Source organism: Mustela nivalis (assembly GCF_964662115.1).
Source record: "Mustela nivalis genome assembly, chromosome: 11".
Lineage (NCBI taxonomy): Eukaryota > Metazoa > Chordata > Mammalia > Carnivora > Mustelidae > Mustela > Mustela nivalis.
The window spans coordinates 1,087,994-1,102,232 of NC_139030.1; the positions used below are offsets into that span (position 1 = coordinate 1,087,994).

At 41.4% G+C, this 14,239-nt stretch overlaps 1 protein-coding gene and 1 pseudogene across 2 annotated transcripts in view; one reads left to right on the plus strand and one right to left on the minus strand.

The window, feature by feature from the left end:
• WDR33 (WD repeat domain 33) overlaps positions 1-14,239 on the minus strand; it is a 126,377-nt gene that overhangs the window by 106,734 nt on the left and 5,404 nt on the right.
• On the plus strand, positions 904-1,916 carry LOC309844123 (heterogeneous nuclear ribonucleoprotein D-like pseudogene; annotated as a pseudogene). Its single transcript has one exon. The product of its transcript is annotated as a heterogeneous nuclear ribonucleoprotein D-like pseudogene (transcript).

Sequence of the window (14,239 nt, forward strand, 5' to 3'; positions counted from 1 at the left end):
AAAAAAAAAGCAGGGATGCCTGAGTGGTTCACCGGTTCCATGTCTGACTTCGACTCATGATCTCAGGGTCCTGGGATCGACACCCTCATTGGGCTCCTCACTCTGTGAAGGAGTCAGCTTGTCCCTCTCCCTCTGCCCCACCTCGCTTGTGTACTCAATCTCTCTAAAAACTAAAAACTTAAAAAAAGCAAAAACCAGGGCGCCTGGGTGGCTCAGTGAGTTAAGCCACTGCCTTCGGCTCAGGTCATGATCTCAGGGTCCTGGGATCAAGTCCCGCATCGGGCTCTCTGCTAAGCAGGGAGCCTGCTTCCCTTCCTCTCTCTCTGTCTGCCTCTTGCCTACTTGTGATCTCTCTCTCTCTCTGTGTCAAATAAATAAATAAATAAAATCTTAAAAAAAAAACCCCAAAAACCATAATATGAGTGTTAATGTGAGTAAAACCACCATATTCATACACTAATAGTGCACATACTTTGACCAAGCAATTCCACTTGCCTAAATTTATCCCTACATGTATGCGATCATATGTGCATAAGATTATTCAATGAAGCACCTTTTGCAATAACCAGAGTGGAAACCACACTTGTCTGTTAAGGAGAGGACTAATTAAAGTAAACCATAAAATATACATACAGTGCATATTATGCAACTATCATAAAGAAGTTAGTTCTATTTAGGATCTTCAAATATATCATCAAGTCAGAAAAAGCAAAGTATATGTGGCACCTGGGTGGGTCAGTTATTAAGTGTCTGCCTTCGGCTCAGGTTACAATCCTGGGGTCCTGGAGTCGACCCCATATCAGTCTTCCTGCTTGGTGGGGATCCTGCTTCTCCCTCTCCCACTCCCCCTGCTTGTGTTCCCTGTTTTGCTGTATCTCTGTCAAATAAATAAATAAAATCTTTTTTAAAAATTATAAATCAGGTGACCCGGACTGCGCGCCAGCACCCCCCGGCCAACAACTCTGCCACCATAGAGGACATGAACCAGTACAGCAACAGAGAAAAATTTGCAGAGGGATCCAGGATCAACTCGAGCAAGAATCAGTAGGATGACGGTAAAATGTTTATTGGAGGCTTGAGCTGGAATACAAGCAAGAAAGATGACTGAGTATTTGTCTGGATTTGGGGAACTTGTGGACTGTACAATTAAAACAGATCCGGTGACTGGAAGATCAAGAGGATTCGGAATTGTGCTTTTCAAAGATGCTGCTACTGTTGGTAAGGTTTGGGAACTGAAAGAACACAAACTGGATGGCAAATTGATAGAACCCCAAAAGGGCCAAAGCTTTAAAAGGGAAAGAACGGCCCAAAAAGGTTTTTGTGGGTGGACTGAGCCCAGATACTTCTGAAGAACGAATTAAAGAATATTTTGGAGACTTTGGAGAGACTGAATATATTGAACTTCCCATGGATACAAAAACAAATGAAAGAAGAGGATTTTGTTTTATCACATATATAAACAAAGAGCCTTTTGTTAGAAAGCAGATATCATCAAATTGGTTCTGGGAAGTAGGAAATCAAAGTTGCACAACCCAAAGAGGTATATAGACAGCAAGAGCAGCAACAAAGAGGAAGAGGTGCTGCAGCTGGTGGACAAGGTCGGGGCCAAAACTGGAACCAAAGATTTAATAGCTATTATGACCAAGGATATGGAAATTACAATAGTGCGTATGGCAGTGATCAAAACTCTAGTGGCTACGACGGCTATGATTTTACTGGGTATAACTATGGAACTATGGATATGGACAGGGATATGCAGACTACAGTGGTCAACAGAGCACTTACGTCAAGGTATCTCGAGGGGGTGGCAATCACCAAAACAATTACCAGCCATACTAAAGAAGAACGTTGGAGAAAACAGGAGGAAATTGCTAAAAAGTTAACCCATCTTGCAGGAAGACATTAAAGATTGGTCTTCTGTTGATCTAAGATGATTATTTTGTAAAAGACTTTCTAGTATAAAAGATACAACTGCATCCAACTGTATTTAGCCACCAATTAGTTTTCTTTGTTCTTACTTTGTCTTTTGCTATCTGTGTTATGACTCGATGTGGATTTGTGTTTATACAAATTTTATTTGTATGATTTCATGTTAAACCTCAAATGCTTTCTTATGTAAAAAAAATTATAAAACAATGTATAGATTATTAGTGTGCATGTAAAAAGCAACAAAAAAGGGAACATCTACAGTATATAAATTTGCTACATATACCTTAAAATTACTTTGGAAGATTTTGTAACAAACTATTAACAGGGATAGCTACTAGATAGATAAAAGGAGAAGACAACTGCAGGAAGAAGACAGATTCACTGTACATCCTCTTGTACCTTTTACCTTTTTTAACACATGCATACTGTACACGAATGAGTGAATGCATAAAAATAAAATAACTTATAAAAAATAACGCTACTAACTACAGTATTAGAAACATGGTCAGACACAAAACTGGAAATATCTACTCTGGGCACAAAATAGATGTAAAAAAAAAATAACTGGAAATGAACACTATGGGCAGTAAACGTGGGTGGAAAATACTCTTTATTGGGACGCCTGGGTGGCTCAGTGGGTTAAGCAGCTGCCTTCGGCTCAGGTCATGATCCCAGCGTCCTGGGATCGAGTCCCACATCGGGCTCCTTGCTCCACAGGGAGCCTGCTTCTCCGTCTGACTCTGCCTTCCACTCTGTCTGCCTGTGCTCGCTCTCACTCGCTCTGACAAATAAATAAAGTCTTAAAAAAAAAAAAAAAGAAAAAGAAAAATACTCTTTATTAATATCAACTACAATTTGAGTACAGGAAACATGAAGGAGGCATTCATTTGGGATATTCACATTTGGGATATATGGGTGGGTTGGTTGGTGTGTGTGTTTATAAAATCTACCAAGAAATATTCTGCCAAATGCAGATTTAAAAGTTGAAAATCACTGCATTACTCAAACAAAAGTACACCAAGTCCTTACCGGTAACCAATTCTAAACACAGCTGTATGTAACAATTTAAGCACCACAAAACAATGTAATTTCTTAATTCCTGATGGGAAGATTTTCCTACTTAAGGCTCTTCTAGGTATGTAACTGTTTTAACTTTAGCTCTCTCCCAAAGACAATGAACCAAAAAGCCCTTCGGGGTTATACGATGAAATGCTCTGGGTTTTCCTGTAAAAGTGGAAAAAAACACTAAACTAGTATTCAGATGACCTGGAATCTGCCACTATGTGACTACAAATAAATTTAATCTCTTCAATCCTGTTTATCTTCCAATTAAAAGGTCTAGATTAATGACCCCCAGAAATAAAACAATTCTGTAACTTCAAGATTACATACAGAGCACGTAAGAATTTTCCAAAGTTTCTTGCAGCTCGTTTTTAACCTAGTTTAAACAACTAAACTGAAGGTTAAGAACAAATACCTAAATTGCAGACAAAAGTGCTTAACAAAAAAATCATTCCCAAAGCAACAATCCTAAAGAGATGGTCCTGAATATTTTAAGTTTCTCAACAGCAAGATGAAATGACAAGCTGAAGGCTTTGAGTACCTCCTGATTTGTGAATAGGAGATCTTAGTTTCTAGTTCTAAAACCCATATTGGCCTAACAAACTCCTCAGTATTTGGCATACACAATGTCTTTAATTACCCTATGATGCATACTATCTTAATTTGGTATTTCCCTCCAAAACAGTCTGGAGCTCAAATATACAGTGATTATTAAGGATACAATAAACTAAGACTTAATCAAATATTTAAAAAGCTAAAAAAAAACTACACCAGGGCACCTGGGTGGCTCAGTGGGTTAAGCCTCTGCCTTCGGCTTGGGTCATGATCCCAGGGTCCTGGGATCGAGCCCCGCATTGGGCTCTCTGCTCAGCAGAGAGCCTTCCCCCGCCCCCAAAACCGCCTGCCTCTCTGCCTATTTGTGATTTGTCTGTCAAATAAATAAATAAAACCTTAGAAAAAAAAAAAAGATTTATGTATTTAGAGAGAGAGAACAGGAGAGGAGAGGAAGCAGCAGGTTCCCCACTGAGCAGGCAGCCAGATGTGGCGCTCAATCCCAGGCACCTGCGGCAGATGCTAAACCAACAAAGTCACCTAGGTGCCCCAAAGGCTTATAGATGTCTAACCACAAAGTAAAACTCTCTATAACTTTCTAACCAAAAAGCTGAAGTCATAATCAACTATGAACAACAATCCACATTCTTGGATGGGTAAATCAACTGTTTAACCAATTGCTAAATGCATTAAATACAGCAAATATATATATTCATGACTATAGGTTAGACAAAGCCTTCTTTAAATATGACACCAAAGGGTGCCTGCCTGGCTCAATAGGCAGAGCATGCAACTCCTGATCTCCAAGTTGTGAGTTTGAGCCCCATGATGGGTGTAGATTACTTAAAAATAAAATCTTAGGGGCGCCTGGGTGGCTCAGTGGTTTGGGCTGCTGCCTTTGGCTCGGGTCATGATCTCAGGGTCCTGGGATCGAGCCCCGCATCGGGCTCCCTGCTCCGCAGGGGGCCTGCTTCCCTCTCTCTCTCTCTCTGCCTGCCTCTCTGCCTACTTGTGATCTCCGTCTTTCAAATAAATAAATAAAATCTTTAAAAAAAAAATAAATAAATAAAATCTTAAAAGAAAAAAAAAAGATATGACACCAAAAGCACAACCAACAAAAGAAAAAATAGACAAACTGAACATCACCAAAATTACTCTTGTGCTTCAATAACACCATCAAGAAAGTAAAAAGAGGGGCGCCTGGGTGGCTCAGTGGGTTAAGCCGCTGCCTTCGGCTCGGGTCATGATCTCGGGGTCCTGGGATCGAGTCCCGCATCGGGCGCTCTGCTCAGTGAGGAGCCTGCTTCTTCCTCTCTCTCTCTGCCTGCCTCTCTGCCTACTTGTGATCTCTCTCTCTGTCAAATAAATAAATAAAATCTTTAATAAAAAAAAAAAAGAAAGTAAAAAGACAATCCACAAAATGAGAGAAAATTTCTTCAAATCATAGATCTGGTAAGGGACCTGTAGCATTTAAAATATACCGATAACTCTTACAACCCAATAATAAAAAGACAACCCAATTTTTTAAACAGGCAAAGTATCTGAAAAGATATCTCTTAGAGAGTGCACACACAACATATATATACATTTCTTATTATAAATCACATTATCATGAGGCAGGTTTGAGGAAGGGGGAAGCTCTGGATATGGGATGATTTCTCGGATGCATTGTTAGGTGGAAAAAGAATGGAGTCACACACACAAAAGGTAAACACCAAACTTGAAAACGTTTGTTTAGCAAAGGATACAATCAACAGAGTGAAAATGCAACCTACGGGCGCCTAGGTGGCTCAGTGGGTTGAGCCGCTGCCTTCGGCTCGGGTCATGATCTCGGGGTCCTGGGATCGAGTCCCGCATCGGGCTCTCTGCTCAGCGGGGAGCCTGCTTCCCTCTCTCTCTCTGCCTGCCTCTCCATCTACTTGTGATTTCTCTCTGTCAAATAAATAAATAAAATCTTTAAAAAAAAAAAAGAAAAGGCAACCTACAAAATGGGGAAAAGTATTTGAAAATCACATATCCAATAAAGGGTTAATTATCCAGAATGGACAAAAAACTCCTACAACTCAACAAAAAAAAATAAATAACCCAGTTAAAATTGGGGCAAAGGACTTGAATAGACATTTGTCTAAAGATGATATAAATGGCCAATGAACAAATGAAAAGATGCTCAATAACACTAATCATGAGATGAATGCAAATTAAAACCAAAATGAGGGAGCCACCCACCCTGAGGTGGCTCAGGTTACTTCCTTTTTAAAATATTTTATTTATTTACTCTAGAAGGAGGGAGAGGGAGAGAGAGAACGATAGCGCACCAGCACAAGCAGAGGGGAAGAGCAAAGGAAAAGGGAGAAGTGGAAAACCCACTGAGCAAGGAGCCCAACACAGAGCTCAATCCCAGGACCCCAGGATCATGACATGAGCTAAAGGCAGACACTTAACTGAATGAGCCACCCACGTGCCCCCAGGCTCAGGTTATTATCTCAGGGTCCTAGGACTGATCCCTATGTTGGACTCCCTGCTCAGGGAGTCTGCTGCTTCTCCCTCTGCCCCTCCCTGCTGCTCATGCACTAAGCTCTCACTCTCAAATAAGATCTTTAAAAAAATAAATAAATAAATAACAGAATGAGGTATCGCCTCACACTATTAGAATGACTACTATCAAAAAAAAAAAAAAAAAAGTAAGGGGCACCTGGGTGGCTCAGGTGGTTGAGCATTTGCCTTCAGCTCAGGTCATGATCTCAGGGTCCTGAGATCAAGTCCCACATAGCACTCTCTGCCCAGAAGGGACATTGCATTCCTCCCGCCCCCTGCCTGCCTCTCTACCTACTTATGATCTCTTACTCTCTGTCAAATAAATAAATAAAATCTCTAAGAAAAAAAGGAAAAAAGAAATAAGTGTTAGTGAGAATGTGAAGAAACTGGAACCCTTTTACACTATTAGTAGGATGGTAAAATGGTATTATCACTATGGAAAATGGGATGGAGGCTCCTCAAAAAATTAAAAATATATTGGGACGCCTGGGTGGCTCAGTTGGTTAAGCAGCTGCCTTCGGCTCAGGTCATGATCCCAGCGTCCTGGGATCGAGTCCCACATCAGGCTCATTGCTCTGCAGGGAGCCTGCTTCTCCCTCTGACTCTGCCTGCCACTCTGTCTGCCTGTGCTCGCTCTCACTCGCTCTCTCTTACAAATAAATAAAATCTTTAAAAAAAAAAAAAAATTAAAAATATATAAATATGAATAAAATAATAATATAAAATATAATAATAATAATAATATGATCCAGAAATCCCACTTCTGAGTATATATCCAAAAGAACTGAACTCGGGATCTTGAACAGATTGGACACCCATTCTCATAGCAACACTATTCACTACAGCCAAAAGGTAGATGAGCAATGGATGAATGGATAAACATAATGTGGTATATACATACAATGGAATATTGTTCAGCTGTTCAAGGAAGGAAATCCTGTCACATGCTACAATATGGATGAACCTTGCAGACATTATGGTAAGTGTAATATGCCAGCCACAAAAAGAAATAATGCATGATTTCAATCATTATGAGGTATCTAAACTAAACAAACTCACAGAAACATAAAGTAAAGTGACTGCCAGGAGCAGGAGGAGGGAGAAACGGAAAGTTGTTCCACAAGTAAGAGTTTCAATTTTGCAAGATGAAAAAATTCTCGGGGCGCCTGGGTGGCTCAGTGGCTTAGGCCGCTGCCTTCGGCTCGGGTCGTGATCTCAGGGATCTGGGATCAAGCCCCGCATCGGGCTCTCTGCTCCGCAGGGAGCCTGCTTCCCTCTCTCTCTCTCTCTCTGCCTGCCTCTCTGCCTACTTGTGATCTCTGTCTGTCAAATAAATAAATAAAAAATCTTAAAAAAAAAAAAAATTCTCAAATCTGTGGCACAAATGAATGTACTTAACACTACTGAACTATACACTTAAAAAATGGTTAAGATGGGGTGCCTGGGTGGCTCAGTGGGTTAAGCCGCTGCCTTCGGCTCAGGTCATGATCTCAGGGTCCTGGGATCAAGTCCCGCATGGGGCTCTCTGCTCAGCAGGGAGCCTACTTCTTCCTCTCTCTGCCTGCCTCTCTGCCTACTTGTGATCTCTCTGTCAAATAAATAAATAAAATCTTTAAAAAAAAAATGGTTAAGATGATAAATTTTTTTACAATTTAAAAAAAGGTCACAAGTTTTTACAAAAGAAAAATAATACATACATACATGCATACATTGGGTGAGAATAGGAATGGAAGGCCTAGAGACTTAAGTATTCTTCCAATGTGGTTTTATCTTTTAAACCATGTAAATATTTGATATATAAAAAATTAAATCAGGGCGCTTGGGTGGCTCAGTTGTTAAACATCTGCCTTCAGCTCAGGTCATGATCCCAGAGTCCTGGGATCAAGACCCACATCAGGTTCCCTGCTCAGCAGGAAGCCTGCTTCTCCCTCTCTCACTAGGTCCCTCTCTGTCAAATAAATAAATAAAATCTTCAAAAAATAAAAAAAATTAAATCAAGTCTGGGTGGCTCAGTCAGTTAAGAGTCTGCCTTCGGCTCAGGTCATGATCCCGTAGTCCTGAGATTGAACCCCACATCCCCAGGACACCACGTCCTGTTCCCAGTCCCCACATCCCCATCTCAGGCTTCATGCTCAGCAGGGAGTCTGCTTCTCCCTCTCCCTCTCCTCCTGCTCTTTCTGTTACTTATGCCCTTAAATAAGTAAAAACTTAAAAAATATATATATACAAAAAAATTAAAAATTAAATCTATTGATTTAATAAGTCAATAAAGAATAAAGGACGGGGCGCCTGGGTGGCTCCGTAGTTAAGTGTCTGCCTTTGGCTCAGGTCATGATCCCAGAGTCCTGGGATAGAACCCGCATTGGGCTCCCTGCTTGGTGGGAAGCCTGCTTCTCCCTCTCTTACTCCCCCATTCCCCGTGCTTGTGTTCCTTCTCCAGCTATCAAGTAAATAGACAAAATCTTTAGAAAATAAAAAATTAAAAATTCCCTTTAAAAAAAAAAAGAATAAAGGCATACCCCAATAATGAATGCAAACAAAGTCAAACTAATCAAAACTAATAAAACCAGGGGAGCCTGGGTGGCTTAATGAGTTAAGTATCTGTCTTCGGTTTAGGTCACAATCTCAAGATCCTGGGACTGAGCCCTGCATGGGGCTCTGCACTTAGCAGAGAGACTACTTGTCCCTCTTCCCCTGCCCCTACCCTCCTTTCCTTTGCTTATGTGCATCCTCTCCCTCAGATAAATAAAATCATTAAAAAAAAAAAAATCAAACTGACCAAGTTGAAAAAAAGTGTTATGAGGCACCCAGGTGGCTCAGTCAGTTAAGCATCTGCCTTCCACTCAGGTCATAAGCCCTGCATCGGCTCAGAAGAGAGTCTTCTTCTGTCTCTCCCTCTACCCCTCCCCCTAATCACTCTCTCAAATAAATAAATAATCTTTTTTTTTTTTTTAGTGTTACTTTAAGTAACTCTGAACACAGTTCTCTACCTGTTCATCTTTAGTAGGATACATTCTAAGGAAAATGAGGACTGAAATCACCTATACTCAGTAGGGTTGCTAGTAATAATACTGGCACTGTAAATTTGACTCTACTTTCTTTGTTGGAAATCCAATAATAATGTTAACTGTGATTTTGAATTTCAAATAATATGAAAAAACACATGCCAGTATGAGGTGGGTAGGAGAGGGCACCTGGGTGGCTCAGTCAGTTAGGCCTCCAGATCTTGATTTCAGCTCAGATCATGATCTGAGGGTAAGGAGACCGAGGCCCAGACTGCACTCCACACCCAGCTTAAGATTCTTTCAGGGTGGCTGGGTGCCTCGGTCACTTAAGAGTCTGCGTTCAGGGAATGCCTGGGTGACTCAGTCGGTTAAGTGTCTGCCTTTGGCCCGGGTCATGATCCCAGGGTTGTGGGATCAAGTCCCGCCTCAGGCTCCCTGCTTGGTGGGAAGCCTACTTCTCCCTCTGCCTGCTGTGCGCACGCTCTCTCTCTCTCTCTCTTTCTCTCTCTCTGATAAAGGAATAAATTTAAAAAAAAGAGTGTGCCTTCACTCAAGTTGTGATCTCAGGGTCCTGGGATCAAGCCTGGCTTCAGGCTCTCTGTGCAGCAGGGAGTCTGCTTCTCCCTTTCCCTCTATGCATGCATGGCTCTCTCTCTCTCTAATAAAAAAAATCTTAAAAAAAAAAAAATTCCCTCTCTCGCCCTCTGCCCCTTGCCCCTGTTCACACACACAGCTCACTCACTCTCTCTTCCGTCTCTTACCTCTCTTAAAAATAAATAAATAAAAATATAATACCAATGTAGGGGAGGGGCACTTGACTAGCTCAGTCAGCGGTGCATGTAATTCTTGATCTCTGGGTTGTAAGCTTGAGCCCCAAGTTAGATGTATAAATTACTTAAAACTAAAATCTTTAAAAATAATTTAAAAAAAAAGAGGGGCACCTGTGTGGTACAGCTGCTTAAGCGTCGTCCAACTCCTGGTTTTGCTCACTGAGATCTCAAAGTCATGGGATCCAGCCCCACAGTGGACTTCATGCAAAGTGCAGAGTCTGCTTAAGTTTCTCTCCCTCTGCTACTCCCCACCTGGCACACACTCTTTCTCTCTCATTAAATAAATAAATAAATAGATAGATAGATAGATAAATAAATCTCCTCTAAAAAATAAGTTAAATTAAAATAAAACGCCAAGGGCTGCCTGGGGGGCTCAGTGGGTTAAGCCTCTGCCTTCGGCTCAGGTCATGATCTCAGGGTCCTGGGATCGAGTCCCGCATAGGGTTCTCTGCTGGGCAGGGAGCCTGCTTCCTCCTCCCTTGTTCTCTCTCTCTCTTTCTGCCTGCCTCTCTGCCTACTTGTGACCTCTGTCAAATAAATAGATAGATAGATAGATAGATAGATAGATAAATAAATAGAAAGCCTAGTTTTAAAATAAAATAAAACGCAATAGGGGCGCATGGGTGCCTCAGGGGGTTAAGCCTCTGCCCTCGGCTCAGGTCATGATCTCAGAGTCCTGGGATCGAGCCCCACATCAGGCTCTCTGCTCAGTAGGGAACCTGCTTCCTCCTCTCTCTCCGCCTGCTTGTCTGCCTACCTGGGATCTCTGTCTGTCAAATAAATAAAAAAAGAAGTAAAATCTTTAAAAAAAAATAAAAAATAAAACACCAATATAAACTGATGATTTTTGAAAACACATTTCCTAGCTTTGTCTACTGAAGATTCTAATTGAGTAACTTACTAGAAAAAGTAAAATCTGTTGAGTATGTAATAATATCCTCCAAAATAAGAGCAAACAAAACTAGTGGCCTTTACTCTTAAAAATGTCAGTTATGGGGATGCCTGGGTGGCTCATTGGTTAAGCCTCTGCCTTCAGCTCAGGTCATGGTCCTGGGATCCTGACATCAAGTCCTGCATCCTTTCTCAGCAGGGAGCCTGCTTCTCCCTCTGCCTGCTCCTCATGCTTGTGCTCTCTCCTGCTCTCTCTTTGACAAATAAATAACATCTTTAAAAAAAAAAAAAAAAAGTCAGTCATGAAACAAAAAAAAGCCAAATAACTGATCCTGATTAACGACTAAAGAGATACGAGGGATCCCTTGGTAGCTTGTAAGTTAACCCTCTGGTTTTGGCTCAGGTCATGATTCCAGCATTCTGGGATCAAGCCCCGTATTGGGCTCTCTGCTCAGTGAAGAGATTGCTTCTTCCTCTCCCTCTGCCTGCCGCTACCCCTGCATGTGCTCTCTTCTCAAATAAATTAATAAAATATATATTTTTTTAAATCTAGAGGGGCATCTGGGTGGCTCAGTCACTTAAACATCAGCCTTTGGCTCAGATCATGATCCCATGGTCCTGGGATAGAGCCCTGCTTGGTAGGAAGCCTGCGTCTCCCTCTCCCACTACTCCCACTTGTGTTTCCTCTCTCACTGTCTCTGTCTCTGTCAAATAAATAAATAAAATCTTTTTTAAAAAATCTAGATTAAATCCTGAATTTTTTTTAAAGAGGCACAAAATCTCTGAAGGACATTGCTCAGGAAACTGGAGAAATCTGAAGCCTAATATAAGATACTGCATCAGTGTTAAGCACGTAGAATTTGTTAACACTGTGGGTATTTAAGAGAATGGTATTTCTGGGGTTCCTGGATGGCTGAGTCAGTTAAGCATCTGACTCAGGAGGAGCTTGATTAAATTTGAACCAAGTATGTTTGACGCAGACACTTCACAGGTGATGATAGGGAGTTCTTAACTCAGGTCTTGACCTCAAGGTCATGAGTTCATGCCCCAAATAGGGCTTTTAAAAAAAAAAGAGAGAAAAATCATGTTTTTAGGGGAAAAGGTGCATTACATCTGTGAACGGCATGGGAGAAAACAGGAATGAGGGGAAGGAGAGAAAAGCAAATGTGACAAAATGTTAATAAGTGAATAGTGATGAAAGCTATATTGGAGTTTTTTGTACTTTCATTGAATACTCTGTAAATCTGTATTTACTTCAAAATTTAAGGGGTTTTTTTGTTTGTTTTTTACGATTTTACTTACTTATTTGACAGCGGGAGAGAGAGCACAAGCAGGGGAAGCAGCAGGCAGAAGGGGAGAAGCAGGCTCCCTGATGACAGGAAGCCAGACAAGGGGTTCAATCCCAGGACACTGGGATCATGACCTGAGCTGAAGGCAGAAGCTTAACGACTGAACCACTCCAGCACCCCTCAAAATTTAAAGGTTTTGGGCACCTGGGTGGCTCAATCAGTTAAGGGTCTGCCTTCAGCTCAAGTCATGATCCCAGGGTTTTGGGATGGAGTCCCAAACTGGGCTCCCTGCTCATTGGGGAGTCTGCTACTCCCTCTGCCCCTCTGCCACACTTGTGCTCTCTCTCTCTCTCTCCCAAAAATAAATAAATAAAATCTTTAAATTATTAAAAAGAAAAAAACCTAAAAGTTTAAAACATGAAAAGGGGGAAGCTTTTTTTTTTTTTTTTTAAGATTTTATTTATTGGGCGCCTGGGTGGCTCAGTGGTTAAGCCGCTGCCTTCGGCTCAGGTCATGATCTCAGGGTCCTGGGATCGAGTCCCACATCGGGCTCTTTGCTCAGCAGGGAGCCTGCTTCTGCCTCTCTCTCTGCCTGCCTCTCTGCCTGCTTGTGATTTCTCTCTGTCAAATAAATAAATAAAAATCTTTAAAAAAAAAAAAAGATTTTATTTATTTGTCAGAGAGACAGAGAGAGTACAGGCAGGTGGAGTGGCAGGCAGAGGGAGAAGCAGGCTCCCTGAGGAGCAAGGAGCCCGATGTGGGACCCGATCCCAGGACGCTGGAACCATAAGCTGAGCCAAGGGCAGCTGCTTAATCGACTGAGCCACCCAGGCATCCTGGGGGAAGCTCTTTTTTACAGAAAACAGCTATTAAGTGTAAACAACAGAGTTAGAAAACCCCAATGAAATAAATGACTAGACCAACAATAATCAACCATTAGGTCAAAGGGGAAAGTGTACTTTTCCAATGAAGAAATCTGATGAACACCACACGAAACAAGGAAATTTAACATGGTAAACAATGGGGCAAACTAACACCTTACTTATGGATCCTCAATAGAAGAACCAGACATTCTGTTGTTCCTGATGTAAGGCAACATAAATTACATACCATCACCTATGAAGTATCTGTGCCAAACATATCTGACCCAAATTTAATAAAGCCTCTCTAGACTTAACTTCCACCTTACAGGAATTAAAGAAACAAATTAAATGACATTTTAAGCATTCAATCAGAAAATTCTAAATGTGGAACATTCTTTAAATAAAAAGTCAGTGACTGGGTGGCTCAGAGGGTTGAGCCTCTGCCTTCGGCTCAGGTCGTAATCTCAGGGTCCAGGGTCGAGCCCCACATCGAACTTTCTGCTCAAGCGAGAGCCTGTTTCCCCCTCTCTCTGCCTGCCTCTCTGCCTACTTGTGACCTCTCTGTCAAATAAATAGATAAAATCTTAAAAAATAATAAAATAAAATAAATTAAAAGTCAATGCCAGGGGCCCCTGAGTGGCTCAGTCAGTTAAGCGGCTGCCTTCGACTCAGCTCATGATCCCATGGTCCTGGGACTGAGCCCCGCATAGGCTTCCTGCTCACAGAGGAGCCTGCTTTTCCCTCTCCGTCTGCCTTCCTGCTCAGCTCATGCTCACTCACTCTCTCTCTAAAAATTAAATGAAATCTCTTAAAAAAAAAAAAAGACAGAAAAAAAATAAATAATAAAAAATTAAAAATTAAGAAGTCAGTGCCAGATACTTAATGCTAATTGCCTTAGTCATAATAATGGTACTGTGTTTTTAATATTACCTTAGGTAGAGTCTGGTTTGAAATAAAAATGTATCAAGTGTAGAAGAATGGCATTATTTTAAAGAGATGCATCCTGAGGTATTTAGGGGACAAACAGCATGATACATGCAATTTTTTTAAGATTTTTTTTTTAACTTATTTATTTGACAGACAGAGATTACAAGTAGGCAGAGAAGCAGGTTCCCCGCTGAGCAGAGAGCCCGATGCAGGGATCAATCTCAGCACCCTGGGATCGTGACCTGAGCTGAAGGCAGAGGCTTTAATCCACTGAGCCACACAGGTGCCCCTGCAATTTTTTTTTTTTAAAGCTTCTATTTAATTTACTTGACAGAGAGAGAGAGAGAGAGAGATCA